The sequence below is a fragment of the Solanum stenotomum genome, chromosome 2 (assembly GCF_019186545.1).
Source record: "Solanum stenotomum isolate F172 chromosome 2, ASM1918654v1, whole genome shotgun sequence".
In the NCBI taxonomy this organism is placed as follows: Eukaryota; Viridiplantae; Streptophyta; class Magnoliopsida; order Solanales; family Solanaceae; genus Solanum; species Solanum stenotomum.
In genome coordinates this window covers 17,384,480-17,399,456 of record NC_064283.1, presented here as the reverse complement: position 1 = coordinate 17,399,456, position 14,977 = coordinate 17,384,480, and the positions used below count along the sequence as shown (strand labels likewise).

Below are 14,977 nucleotides of genomic sequence, written 5' to 3'. Positions count from 1 at the left end.
GTTAGGTCAAACTGAGAGCAAATCAGTAGCAAGAAGAAAGTGACAATTGAGAACAAAGAATGTCTACCAATGGAGCATCTACCACATCTCAACAACTAATTCCCATCTTTAATGGGGACAAATACGAATTTTGGAGCATAAAGATGAAGACTTTGTTCAAGTCTCAAGAATTGTGGGATTTGGTGGAGAAGGGTTATGCTGAGGAAGATGAAGCACAAAGATTGCGGGAGAACAAAAAGAAGGACTCCAAGGCTCTGTTTTACATTCAGCAAGCGATGCATGACTCAATTTTTTCCAGAATTGCTGTTGCAGAAACCTCAAAGCAGGCATGGGATATTCTGAAAAAAGAATTCCACGGCTCGACAAAGGTAATGACTGTTAAACTCCAATCACTCCGACGTGATTTTGAAAATTCATCCATGAAAAGTAGTGAATCTGTGCAAGGCTACTTATCTCGGGTGAGTGCAATTGTTAATCATATGAAGGCATACGGTGACAAAATTACTGATGAAACTATAGTTTCTAAAGTTTTGAGAAGTCTTAATAAAAGATTTGATCACGTCGTAGCTGCTATTGAGGAGTCCCATGATTTATCTAATTATGGTTTTGATGAATTGATGAGTTCATTGCAAGCTCATGAGGATAGACTGAATGCGTCTCAAGAAAAGGGCGAAGAAAAGGCATTTCAGATCAAGGGGGAGTCTTCTTTCAAAGGCAAATCAGAAGTTTCAAATGCTAGAGGATATGGAGGCAGAGGTAGTTTCCGTTGACGAGGACGTGGCAGAGGACGAGCTCATTTTGGTGGTGAGCACCAGCAATTCAAGAGCAATATTCAGTGTCGCTATTGCAAAAAAATAGGGCACAAGGAAGCTGATTGCTGGACTAAACAGAAAGATGAACAACAACATGCCAATTTCACTAAGCAACAACAAGATGAGGGTAATTTGTTCATGGCTCACTCCTCGATAGATGTTGGTTTAGATGATGTATGGATCATTGATAGTGGTTGCTCCAACCACATGTCGGGCAGAAGGTCACTGTTCAAAGAACTTGATGAATCGAAGAAGTCAGAAGTTCGTCTTGGAAATGACAAGGCAATGATAGTCGACGGGAAAGGCACAATCGCTCTAAAAACTTCTCATGGTAATGTCAAACTTCTCCATGATGTGCAGTTTGTTCCTTGTTTGGCCCATAACTTGTTGAGTGTTGGGCAACTGATGAATTGTGTATATCTATTTTGTTTGATGACAATTCTTGTAGCATTCAAGATAAAAATTCAGGACACAAAATTGTTGACATTCAAATGACTCAAAATAGAATGTTTCCTCTTGAAGTTTCTGATGTTAAAAGTTTTACATTAATTACCAAAGGCAATACGGAAGACAATTTGTGGCATTTGAGGTATGGTCACTTGAATGTAAAGGGGTTACAATTATTAGGTCGTAGAAATATGGTTCTTGGTTCGCCTAGAATTGATGCTCTTGAATTTTGTGAAGGATGTGTGTATGGGAAACAAAATAGAAATTCATTTCCTGTAGGTAAGTCTTGGAGAGCATCTGTTTATCTTGAATTGGTGCATGCTGATCTATGTGGTCCTATGAGTGTTGAGTCGTTAGGTGAAAGTCGATATTTTCTGCTTTTTACGGATGATTATAGTCGAATGAGTTGGGTATATTTCTTGAAATTTAAATCAGAAACATTTGAGAATTTCAAGAAATATAAGTCTTTTGTTGAAAGACAAAGTGGTTGTAGAATTAAGACTCTTTGAATAGATAGAGGTGGTGAATTTATATCAAATGAATTCAACACCTATTGTGAGGAAAACGGTATTCACAGAGAGCACACAACACCATATACTCCAGAGCAGAATGGTGTTGCCGAACGCAAGAATCGGACAGTCGTTGAAATGGGTAGAAGTATGATGCAAGCTAGAGGTGTACCAAAATATTTCTGGGTTGAAGCTGTTGCTACCGCTGTCTACATGCTTTCACCCACCAAGGCTGCTCCTAATCAAACACCATATGAAGCATGGAGAGGTAACAAGCCCAAGGTAAGCCACTTACGTGTCTTTGGATGTATAGCTTAGTCTTTGGTGAATTCCCAAGCTAGATATAAGCTTGATGAAAAATCAAAGAAATGTGTCTTTGTTGGATATAACACACAATCCAAAGCTTATAAGCTATATAATCCACTGAGTGGAAAAATAATGATCAATAGAAATGTAATGTTTAATGAAGATGCTAGCTGGAACTTTGATTCTGAGAATGTTAGTTCAAATATTAAGTTGCCGCCTACTGATGAAGCTTTTCAGTAAGAACCTGCAACAGTTTCTGTTCCAGGGAACACATCCAGCTCTTCTCCAACAAGTAGCAGCCGTGCTACTCATCAATCAAGAACCTCTGCTCCAGCAAGTGATCACAGCTTAACCCCCCAAGGTAGTGGCAACAGTTCTTCTTCAAGTGATTCTTTCAGTGAGACTCCACCAGCGAAATTCAGATCATTAAGGGAGATTTATGAAAATTGTTCTTTTGCTTTGTATGTTACTGAACCCAGTTGTTTCAAGGAAGCTGTAGAAAGTCAAGCATGGAAAAATGCAATGATAGAAGAGATGCAAGCAATTGAGCAGAATCAAACATGGGAATTGGTGAATCTACCGGAAGGAAAGGAACCCATTGGACTCAAATGGGTGTTCAAAATCAAGCGTCATGCATATGGGAGCATACAGCGATACAAAGCAAGGCTTGTAGCTAAAGGATATGCACAACATCAAGGTATTGATTATGATGAGACATTTTCCCCTGTCGCTCGCTTTGAAACGGTGAGAATACTCTTATCTTTGGCTGCTAAACTGAGCTGGCCCGTTTATCAATTTGATGTTAAATCTGCATTCTTAAATGGGGATTTGGAAGAGGAAGTTTATGTTTCCCAACCTGAGGGTTTTGGTGTTAGTGGCAATGAGAGCAAAGTATACAAGCTCAAGAAGGCTCTTTATGGGCTAAAACAAGCACCACGGGCATGGTACAACAAAATTGACTTGTACTTCCTGAGGAATAGATTTGAAAGGAGAGAGAATGAGCCTACGTTGTATGTAAAGAAACAAGATACAAGTGATTTTTTGGTAGTTTGTCTCTATGTGGACGACATGATCTATATGGGGTCATGTGAAACTTTAGTTGCTTAATTTAAATCTTGCATGATGAAGGAGTTTGAAATGTCAGATTTAGGTGTTTTACAATACTTTCTTGGTCTTTAGGTGAAACAGGTAGAAGATGGTATTTTTGTTTCTCAAACGAAGTATGCAAAAGACCTCTTGTTCAAGTTCGGTATGCATAATTGTAAAGCGGCTGCCACACCCATGAATGCAAATGAAAAATTTCAGCTTGAAGATGGCACAGATCTCGCTGATCCTAGTCACTACAGAAGCTTGATTGGAGGTTTGAACTACCTAACACATACTCGTCCTGATATTATGCTTTCTGTTGGTATGTTGTCTAGGTATATGCATAGTCCTACCAAGCAACATCTTGGTGCTGCCAAAAGAGTTTTGCGTTATGTTGCTGGGACAGTTGGCTTTGGGATTTGGTACTCCAAAGATGCAGATTTCAGCTTGACAGGATACAGTGATAGTGATTGGGCAGGAAGTATAGATAACAGAAATAGTACTTCTGGAAATGTGTTCAATTTAGGATCTGGAGCGATCTCTTGGAGATTAAAGAAGCAGGATGTGGTTGCATTATCATCATCGGAAGCAGAATATGTTACTGTAACTTTAGTATCTTGTCAAGCCTTATGGTTACGAAGAATGTTAGTTGATGTTTTCTATCGGCAAGAGGGTGCGATAAAAATATTTTGCGATAACAAGGCAACAATTGCAATGACAAAGAATCCGGCTTTTCACAGCAGAACAAGCACATAAACATCCGTTATCATTTCATTCGTGACCACACAACAAGAGATGATAGAGAGTTGAAGTTTTGCGGTACAAGGGATCAAATTGCAGATGTTCTCACCAAGGCACTCCCACAAGCCAAGCATGATCACTTCCGGTAGAAACTTGGAGTTTGTAATTTTGAATCAAGGGGGAGTGTTGAATATTGATCAAACGTAATTAGAGGTTCCTATTTAGTTGGCAGAGTAACACGATTGTTAGGAGTCCTAGTTGAGTCAAAGCATATCTCCTGTTAGTTGCTAATATTTAGCATAGTGGATAAGGTTGTGGTTAAGTTAGTGGGCCATGTTTCTCTTAGGTGATTGAGTCTTAATTCCTATTTAAAGTGTCCTATGTATTGTCGTTATTAATATTATAAATATAACGTGAAAGTTCTCTGCAACTCTTCTTCTATCTTCTTATACGTTGTTTCTTCTTTCTTTATTCTCCAACACTAATTGATTAATCTTTTATCAATGGTTTGTTTTGTGGTACTGCTAATTGCTATGTACAACAAACAGAGGTTTTTATTTATATTGTCCGATTTCAGGGAGTTTTGAATAGTTAATATGCATACTCCTCTTTCAACCAAACAAAGGAAATTTTGTTTGCTTATAACTTTTATTTCTCCCCTCCCCAATTATTCTCTTTTTATCTGACCACTCATGAAATTTCTGTCTTTGATTTCTATTACAATATCATTTTGTTGTATGTCGTTTCTAATTTTCCTATTGTAATTACGGAGTTGCTGATAATATGTTTGAGAGGTTGTGCTCTATATTACCCTATGAAACAGTTAATTCACAACAAAACAGGAGACAACAAGGTTTATGGAAAAATGTCTGGAAAAGCATAAGCTTAGCACCAACAATAGTGGTGGTCAGAAAAATGCTTGTTTGACACAAGAGGTTTTGAAGAAAAAGGGGCGGATTAGAGTATCCAAATGTCAACTTTGTGGGGAAACAGATGAGACATATATTCATCTTTTCTTGCATTATAAATGAAGAAATTTAGCAGTCTTAAGCTTAAGAAGAATGCGCTAAGCTTGTATTATGTATGTCAATAGGTTGTCAATCTAATAGCCTCCCATTATATAGGTAAGAGAAGCTGCTATGTTGTGTTATACAATGCGTAGGACTCTTATTACATATAGTGACTACATACTTATGCTAAGAACTGTAACATACTACAACTAGGACTCCTACTCCTTATGAAACTCATTTTCATTCCCCCTCAAGTTTGAGGTTGGTAGTGATACAACTCCAAGCTTGCTCCGTAAAAATTGAAACTGCTGCTTCGTCAAGGCCTTCGTGAAAATGTCAGCAACTTGAGTTTCTGATGGAACATATTTAGGAACCATTGCACCAGCTGCAACTTTCTCTCGCACAAAATGATAGTCTAGCTCAATATGTTTTGTGCGAGCATGGAGAATATGATTACTGGTGAGATGTAACGCGCTGATGTTGTCGGAATAGAGGACTGGAGGAGAAGCAAGTGATACCCCAAGATGTTGTAACAAATGAAGAATCCACGTGATTTCAGTTGCTAGAGAAGCAAGAGCACTATACTGAGCTTCAACACTAGATTTTGACACAGTATGTTGCTTCTTAGATGACCAGGAGATGCAATTAGCACCTAAGAATACACAAAGTCCTGTTGTTGATCGACGAGTTATAGCACATCCTGCCCAATCGGCATCTGAGAAGTCAACAACCTGTAAGGAGGATCTGGAAGTGATACGAAGTCCAAAATTTACAGTCCCTGCGAGGTAACGAAGAATACACTTCACCCCTTGCCAATGAGTGTTATAGGAGCTTGCATAAACTGACACACTTGATTGACAACATGAGTAAGATCAGGGCGTATTAGTGTAAGATATTGAAGTCCTCCAACTATACTTCGATAATTGAAGGCATCAACGGGAGGTCCAATTGCGACATGAAAATCACTCTTCTGTGATAATGGTGTATGGATTGCTCTAGCACAGTGCATCATGGTTCTTTTGAGAATGTCCTTAGCATACTTCACTTGACTAAGATAGATTCCATCAACATATGGCACAATTTCGATGCCCAAGAAGAAATGGAGACTGCCCATATCTTTTAAGGCAAAATGAGTACTTAGTTGGGATATGAGGTTTTGCAAAAGCTTGAGATTGTTCCCAGTTATCACTATATCATACATATAACAACAAAATCACGATATCACCTTTGTGACGAAGAACAAATAGAGAAGAATCAGCATGGCTTCCTAGGAATCCTAGGTGAAGAAGGGCTTCACTAAACCTCTGAAACCAAGCCTTTGGTGCTTGCTTTAGTCCATAGATGGCCTTCTGGAGTAGACAAACATGTTTTGGTGCAGTAGAGTCCTCAAAACCTGGAGGCTGTTGCATATAGACAGTCTCTTTGAGTAGCCCATGGAGGAAAGCATTTTTTACGTCAAGTTGGCGAAGAGGCCATTTTCGAACTGTGGGTATAATTAAAACCATGTGAATTGTTGTAGACTTCACTACTGGATTGAAAGTGTCTTCGAAATTGAGATCCTCAATTTGATTATATCCTTTTGCTACCAAACAAGTTTTATATCTCTCGATTGTGCCATTTGCCTTCATTTTTGTCTTGAAGACCCACCTTGATGCAACCACATTCATTTGAGGTTCTCGTTGTACAAGTCTCCAGGTGTTTTTTTGATATAATGCCTGCATTTCTTCTTGCATAGCCTGCAACCAGTGAGGTTGAGATAATGCCTCTTGCAGGTTCCTTGGTTCACTGGAATTAGAATTAGCAGCAACTAAGAGAGTTAAGAAATCTGATAGTTGTGACATGGCTTTTGACTTTGTCCTTGTTACCATGTGATGAGGCGTTCTCTGGAGAAGATTGTGAAGTTGGTGGACACTCGTAACCACTGAAATCAGCACATAAATCAGTCCCTATGGACTCACCAAGCGATGAACCTGTTGGTGATGTGGTTAGCGGACTGGTTGCTGGAGTTGTAGTCAAGACACCAACTATTGAAGATTATAGATTCTCAGTAGGTGAGCTTTGTGATGGTGACATGGACGGAGAAATCACATTAGTAGTGGAATCTAAATCAGCAGACGGGAGAACATCTATTGTGCTAGAGTGTTCATCAACAATGGCCTCGGGTACAATAGCAACATCTACTGAAGAAACCTTACCCCTAGAACAAGAACCAGGTTCTTGTATATTTGCCTATGACAGAACACTTTAACAACCACACAATACTTTTTGTTAAAAACTTCCTCACTCAAGGAAGGAAAAACCTTGTTTTATTATTTAACAACTATGTCACGATTACAACTCAATAATCAATAACCTCAAAAAACTCTCGACTAACTATAGTCAACTAACTCTACTCTCCAAGAGGCCAAACCCACCTCTTGTTACAAACCTCTCAATAACTCAACTCTACAAGAAGCCAAACCCACTTCTTATACAAAAGATCTATGACAATGATTCTAACTATGAATCAAAAAACACTTTTCTCACACAAGAAATTCTAACTATAGAACTTCTTGAATTCTATTCCTAAGAACTCTCAATATAGTAGGATTTTGCGTATTTTCTCACTCTTTCTTCCTCTTGTTTCTCGATTCTGCAAAAGACGATTTGTCTCGTCTGCTTTGACATCCTTTTATAGAGTTGGAAGATTGGTGTCCGATGTGTACAAGGAAACGAAATAAAGTTGTGTACGAAAAGGATTTATTTTGACCTTTTATTACAAATCCTGTTAGTACACAACTTCCTCTTTTATTTGTTCCCTTCTTTAGCTCTGCTTTCTTATTTTAAAGTTTTCCTTCTTTGACTCTTCTTTTTGAACTCCTTTTGAAATCAGATTGCATATCAAGATGTGTCTATCATCAAAACTTTATAAATCATCATTTTCCCCCTTTTTGATGATGACAAATCGTCTACTCCTATTTTCCTGTACAAATCCATTATACAATGCACACGACTGTTATATGTACAACACTAATATATAATACTATCTTCCCCCTCTGGCATATAAAAAAGAAGTAAACAGAATGAACAAAGCTAACCAAAACTCAAAGCTCTGAAAGAGCAACATCACACAGATCACAGCCAGATGGCTCTAGGCAAATGAAAGCATCAATCTATAAACATAGGAAACAAGAAGAGCAGCATGCAGAAACACAGGAAACAGAGAATCCAAGATACATCAACATTTTAAGCTCATGCAGAGCCCCACAAAAATATTCAGTCTAAGCAAAATCACAAAACAAGCATAACAAAGGTCGTTAGTTCAAAGACACATAAGAAGTTGGAGCAGACAACAGGAGTCAAAAGGAAGATTGGCTGAGGTTTGGAGGACAGGATGAAGAAGAAGCAAGCAACTGGAGGACCCGGTCCACTCGAGCGTTATTGTCAAGCTGCTGCTGTACCAACTGATCTTTCAATCTCCCAACCTCTTTTTTAGACGCAGTTAGCTCAGTTCGCAAAGACATATTCTCATTCTGTAAAGTCTCACACTGGTCCCTTGCAGCCTGCAGATCCTTGAGTAAACGAGTGACAGGGCCAGACGCCCTTGGATAGGCAATGGGAACTTGCGCAGGGTCAGCAATCAATCCACACTCAGCAAGAGTAGACTGAGTGAACATATTGGCACGTGTTAAGACTCGCCCCTCACCCAATGGGACAACAAACGCAGTGAACACTCTCGTGAGAAGATTTCCAAATGCCAACTGGTGAGAACTAGGTTGCGGATCAGCGACCCTGGCCATATATTTGATCATAAGACTCGGCCAATCGACGGGCTCCTTTCCTTCTAAGGCATTGTCAATTCCCATGTCACGAAAAGACGCTATGTGTTGCCTATGACCCTTAGGTAACACCCCTTTATGAACCAGTTCGAACAATAATTTATGCACATGTGCCATCTCACCTTTCAATACCTTCATAGCCTTGGAGGTAACCTTTCCTTGGGAATATTTGGTTGTGAGAATACACTGCTCATCTGTAGCCCAAACATATTCAGCAAGTCCAACAGAGGGTATACATAGAATCTCCCCAAGGCGACTACGATCAAAAACCAACTCCACCTCTTTTACAGTGGATGTCACCATATTTTCTTCCAAAACCTTTAGATTTGTATAAAATTCCACAACTTCCTTTTCGTGTACCAGCAACTTAGTATCAAGAAATAAATCCACCCATCCCTGAAAGTTAAGCAACGCACATACCCTTTTTACCACATCTATTGAGAGAATATCCGGGTGAAAAGTTCTACCCCTAAGCACAGGTTCAGTTCTGAAATACTTTTCTTTTCCCATTTCCAAGAATTTTTTTCATGTTTTTACTTGCCTTTTTCGACCGGGAATGGGCTCCAGAAAGGTTAGATGCAGAGATATCATCAGACTCAGAATCAAGAATGACCGGCGATGAAAATGGTGGAATGGGGGACTTACCCAGACGATGACATTTAGCCCTTGATTTCGCACCCTCTTGCAGTTGGGCCTGACTCGCACTACGATTAGGTGGCGTGCGAAAGGGTTTCTACTTGACTGCAATGTGTTTGCGTGGTCGTTTTGGTTTCTGAGGATGTAGAACACTAAGGGGAACGTCATCACGATCTTGTTCGAGTGGGTGAGTGGGTAGTGACGGAGGAGAAGTGGTGCCAGTAGTGGAAATAGGGGTTTCGTTTGGTGACAGTGGTGGAGAAAAATTACGATTAAGGGTTGGGGTATATGATAGTGGGGATGATGGAGATGAAGTGAAGGGTTCACCAGAGGCGTATGTTGGCAATGGTGACTGTGGGCAAACGGGAACGGGATCAGTGGGAATTGAGTCATGGGGTAGTGAGGTGATGGAGGTGTATGTGGAGTGATTTTCTTCCCCCTGAGACTGTGCATTGGGGGATGGTAGCATCGAACGGGATCCCGTCGACTCAGAGGAGCTCTCATCGTCGGAGTAGGCAACAAGGTGATTAGCCATGGGAGAAAATTGGATTTCTTGGAGACAACTTAATTTTTGGGTGTTTTGTGCTTTGTGAGGGATGAAGTGTTAGAATAATCTTTTGAGAGGAAATATTGGGAAGGAGAAAGTAATTATAAGGGTCTGACATTGATGAGTGACGGTTGGGGTTTTCTTAAGAGGTGACTTATGGGAAAAGATAAAAGCATGTACAATTTTTGTAGGAACTTTCCCGCGTAGGATATGAAAAAGAAGTGTGGACTAGGTGTCTTATGCATTTTGATAGTTGACAATGTTAGCTATAAATGTGTATTGCATAGATAATTATTAAGTGGGATGAGATGCATACCTGATATTCTGAGAACCCGATTTTAGTCACGTCAGCATTCTTGCTCATAGTCACGAGAGATGATGAGTAATATCATTTAAAACAGGTCCATAGGTTGTGTCCTTTTGATGTATACCTGAAAAGGTACCATGATGAGTAAGAACAGCAGGTTTAAAGTTTACAACCTGTATCAAAAGAAAGGAGAAAGAAGGATTTATCAGTCTTGAAATACAAGTCCTAGAGCGAGACAATTTTTCTGGAATGATTCTCTTCCTAGTGCTTTGGTGAAGATATCAGCGATCTGGTCCTCAGTCTTGCAGAATGTCATCATAATAAGCCCTTTTTCAACATTATCTCGAAGGAAGTGATGCCGAATGTCTATATGTTTGGTGCGTTTGTGTTGGATCGGGTTCTTAGGCATTTTCATAGCACTGGTATTATCACATCTGATGGGAATGCACCCAATCTTGATGCCAAAGTCTTCAAGCTGCTGTTTTATCCAGGGGAGTTGAGCACAACAAGAAGCAGCAACTACGTATTCTGCTTCAGTGGTAGAAAGAGCTACAGAGTTCTGCTTTCTAGTTGCCCAGGATATCAAATATGGTCCTAAGAAGTGTGCCATTCCAGAAGTACTTTTCCTGTCTACCAAATAACCTGCATAGTCTGCGTCTGCGAACCCGACTAAATCGAATGAGTCTCCAGTTGGATACCATAGAACCAGGTTCACTGTGCCTTTAAGATATCGCATAATTCTTTTTACTGCCTTTAGATGAGATTCCTTAGGACAAGACTGAAATCGTGCACATAAGCCAATGCTGAACACAATATCAGGTATGCTAGCAGTTAAGTATAAGAGTGATCCGATCATCCCTCTGTACTTTGTATCATTTATTGGAGAACCAGGTTCATCTTTGTCAAGTTTTGTTGTTGTGCCAATGGGTGTGTCATTTGTTTTGGCTTCATTCATATCATATTTCTTTAGCAATTCTTTGATGTATTTCTGTTGATGAATGGATGTACCTGTTGGGGTTTGTTTAATTTGGAGTCCTAGGAAGAAGTTTAGTTCACCCATCATACTCATCTCAAATTCGCTATTCATTAGTTGAGCAAATTCAACTCCTAGTACTTCATCAGTTCCTCCAAATATGATATCATCGACATAAATCTGAACTATAAATAGATCTTTACCTTGCTTTCGAAGAAATAACGTACTGTCTATTTTCCCTCTAGAGTAACCGTGTGTGAGAAGGAATGAGGACAATAGATCGTACCATGCTCTTGGTGCTTGCTTCAACCCATACAGTGCTTTATCCAGCTTGTATACATATTCAGGGTGTTCAAGATCTTCAAAACCAGGAGGTTGTTTCACATATACCTATTCTTGCAGATAACCATTTAAAAAGGCACTTTTAACATCCATTTGATAAAGCTTGAATTCTATGTGAGCAACATATGCTATCAACATTCTAATTGCCTCCATTCTTGCTAGGGGAGCAAAAGTTTCATCATAGTCTATTCCTTCTTCTTGATTATATCCCTGCACGACTAGTCTGGCTTTGTTGCGTGTGACCTGCCCTTGTTCGTCAAGTTTATTTCTGAAAACCCACTTTGTTCCTATCACTGTTCTGTTTTGAGGTCGTGGAACCAGGTTCCATACTCTGCTTCGTTCAAACTGATTCAGTTCTTCTTGCATAGCAGTAATCCATTCAGGATCCAACAATGCCTCTTTTATATTCTTTGGTTCAATTAAGGATACATAAGCTGAGAATGCACACATGTTTCGTAATTTGGATCTTATATGGATTCCTGAATCTAGAGGAGTGAGAATATTTTGGATAGGGTGTGAGCTTTGGTGTTTCCAGCTGTGAGGTTGATTTTCATGGGTGTTTTCAGAGGAAGGGGGACCTGATTCAATAGTATTTTCATCTTCTGTCACAGGTGTTGTTTGAGGGAATATGGGATCTGGCTCATTGATTTTTGATTCTGATGGGTTTGTTATTCCTATTTCGTTTTGATCATCCTCTGAATTCTCTTCTATTGAGTTATTTCCTTCATCAAAGATAACATGGACGCTTTCTTCCACACGATTTGTTCTTTTGTTAAGTACTTTGTAGGCTGTACTTTGTGATGAATATCCGAGAAAAATTCCTTTATCGCTTTTGACATCAAATTTTCCTAAGATATCTTTGTCATTGTTATGTATATAGCAAGTACACCCAAAGGCTCTAAGATGTGTTAAGTTTGGCTTTCTTCCTTTCAGTAATTCATATGGAGTCTTGTTTAACACCGATCTGATCATACACCTATTTATAAGATAGCATGCCGTGTTTACGGCTTCAGCCCAGTAGGTTTTTGGAAGTTTGCTTGAGATCAGCATGGTTTTTGTGATATCTTCGAGTGTTCTATTTTTGCATTCAACTACACCATTTTGCTGTGGTGTTCTAGGTGCTGAAAAGTTATGCTCAACACTGTTTGTGGCACAAAATTCCAAGAATTTTGAGTTTTCAAACTTTAGTCCATGATCGGAGCGGATGCTAGTGATTTCCTTGTTGAATTTCTTCTGGACCAGTTTTGCAAAGATTTCGAACATGGTATATGTCTCATCTTTTGTTGCAAGGAATAATGTCCATGTGAATCTTGAGTAGTCGTCTACAATTACGAATACATACCTTTTGCCTCCTCTACTTTGTACACGCATCGGCCCGCATAAATCCATGTGAAGTAGTTCTAGTGGCCTGGTAGTGCTGAACATCAATTTAGGTTTGAATGAGGATCTTACTTGTTTCCCTCGAATACATGTTCCACATACCTTATCATCATTAAAGCTTTTGGTTGGAAGCCCTCAGACTAGATCCTTGGATATGAGTTTGTTTATTGTCGAAAGACTGGTGTGTCCCATCCTTTTGTGCCAGAGAATAGACCAATCAGTGACTGCGCTGAGACACTTGAGTGTATTTTCCTTAGGATTCATGATATTTGTCTTATACACATTCTCATGCCTTTTTCCTAGAAGAACCAGTTTCCTGGAGGCTGAGTTTGTCACCTTCCATTCTTTAGCTGTGAAGAGCACACTGTTTCCTTTGTCACACATTTGAGATACGCTAAGCAAATTATGTTGTAGTCCCTTCACATAGTACACATTGTCAATTGCATGAGTATGCATTGATCCAAGCTGCCCAATTCCTTGTATTTCTCCATTTTTTCCGTTTCCAAAGGCCACATTTCCGCTTTTGAAGTTTCTCAGTGAGAGAAAGTTACTTTTGTCCCCAGTCATGTGCCTCGAGCACGCGCTGTCCAGGTACCATTGCTTCAGCTCTTTCCTCACTGATCCTTGCAATTAACATTTATGAGTTAGTTTTGGGTACCCAGATCCACTTGGGTCCCTGTTTATTACAAAAGGATGAATGAGATTCTTCCTAGCTCATCTAGGGAGGGGTTTGGTGTTAGGAATTTGTTTTGTAACTCTCTTGGGATGTGGCTTTCTTAAGTAGGTTAGATTATTTTCATAAGCAGTTAATTTCCTATGACAATCGTAACTTTTATGCCCAGTAAATCCGCAATGCACGCATAGACAATCTATGTTGGGATTTTTTACTTGGGATTTTTTGTCGCAACCTATTCCATGTTTTGTAGAGGTTTGACTCTTGTGAATATTATCGAGTAGTATGGAGGACCTGGTCCATCTCATACTATTTTTTGCTTCAGCTTTAGACATATGAAGTTCTTTGTTCAGTTCTTCATTCCTCTTAGTCATGGAATCTAAGTTTTTATTTAGCTCTGTTATTTTGCTTAAAAGGCGATGATTTTGTTTTTCAAGATTCTCATTTTCTTCTCTTAGTGATGCATGGTCTTCCATTATTAGTTCCCTTCTTGAGTCTGCAGACTGATATGCTTTAATGAAAGTGTATAATAATGACTCTAATTCCCTTTTTGTATATGAGCTAAGATTATTTTTTACGTGATGAAGACTTACCTTGCCATGTATGTCTTCCTCCTCACCCTCTTCAGAATCTGATCCAGCCATAAGTGCTTGGATTGTTTCTTGTGATTTACAGATGTTCCTCTCTTCTTCTTCTGATTCTTATACGGCAACTAGAGCAAGAAAGTCATATTCATCGGATTGCTCGATCACTAGAAGTGACTTATTTTCCAATTCTTCATCCTCAGATTCTTCTTTAGGCAAATATCCCATTGCTGCGAAAGCTTCCTTCATGGACAGTTCTGCCTCTTGATTCGTCATTCGTCTGTTTGAGGGAATATATTTGTCATTCTTGACTTCCCTTAATTTTTCCGAGGTGCCTCTTTTCTGCTCCAAAGCCCAAAGTGGGCAAAACTTGATGAAGTGATCTGGACTTCCACACTTATGACACACTTGTTCTTTTGTATTCTCATTTTTTTTCTGAGGATTTCTTCTTTGAAATAGTTGCCCTCTCTTTAACATTCTGCAAAATCTTTTGGTCATTAGTGCAATATTTTCATCCTCAAAGTCTTCTGGTACAGTAGCCTTTAGGACCAGGTTCCTTTCCTTTCTCTTCCCTCTGATTTCTTTTTCTTGAATTTTCTTGAGTTCATATGTGATGAGATTTCCAATTAATTCGTCCATAGCTAGCGCATCCAAATCACGAGCTTCAGTGATTGCTTCAACTTTCCTTTCCCATGATTCAGAGAGAACACTTAAGAGTTTTCTTATTGCCTTTCCATTCGAAACTATTTCTCCCAAAGAGTACATCTCGTTAATGATTGAGGTGAACCTGGTGTGCATTTCTTGTA

At 39.3% G+C, this 14,977-nt stretch overlaps 1 pseudogene; it reads right to left on the bottom strand.

The window, feature by feature from the left end:
- Positions 1 to 13,049: 13,049 nt before the first annotated feature.
- On the bottom strand, positions 13,050 to 14,447 carry LOC125855765 (uncharacterized; annotated as a pseudogene).
- Between the last annotated feature and the right edge of the window lie 530 nt (positions 14,448 to 14,977).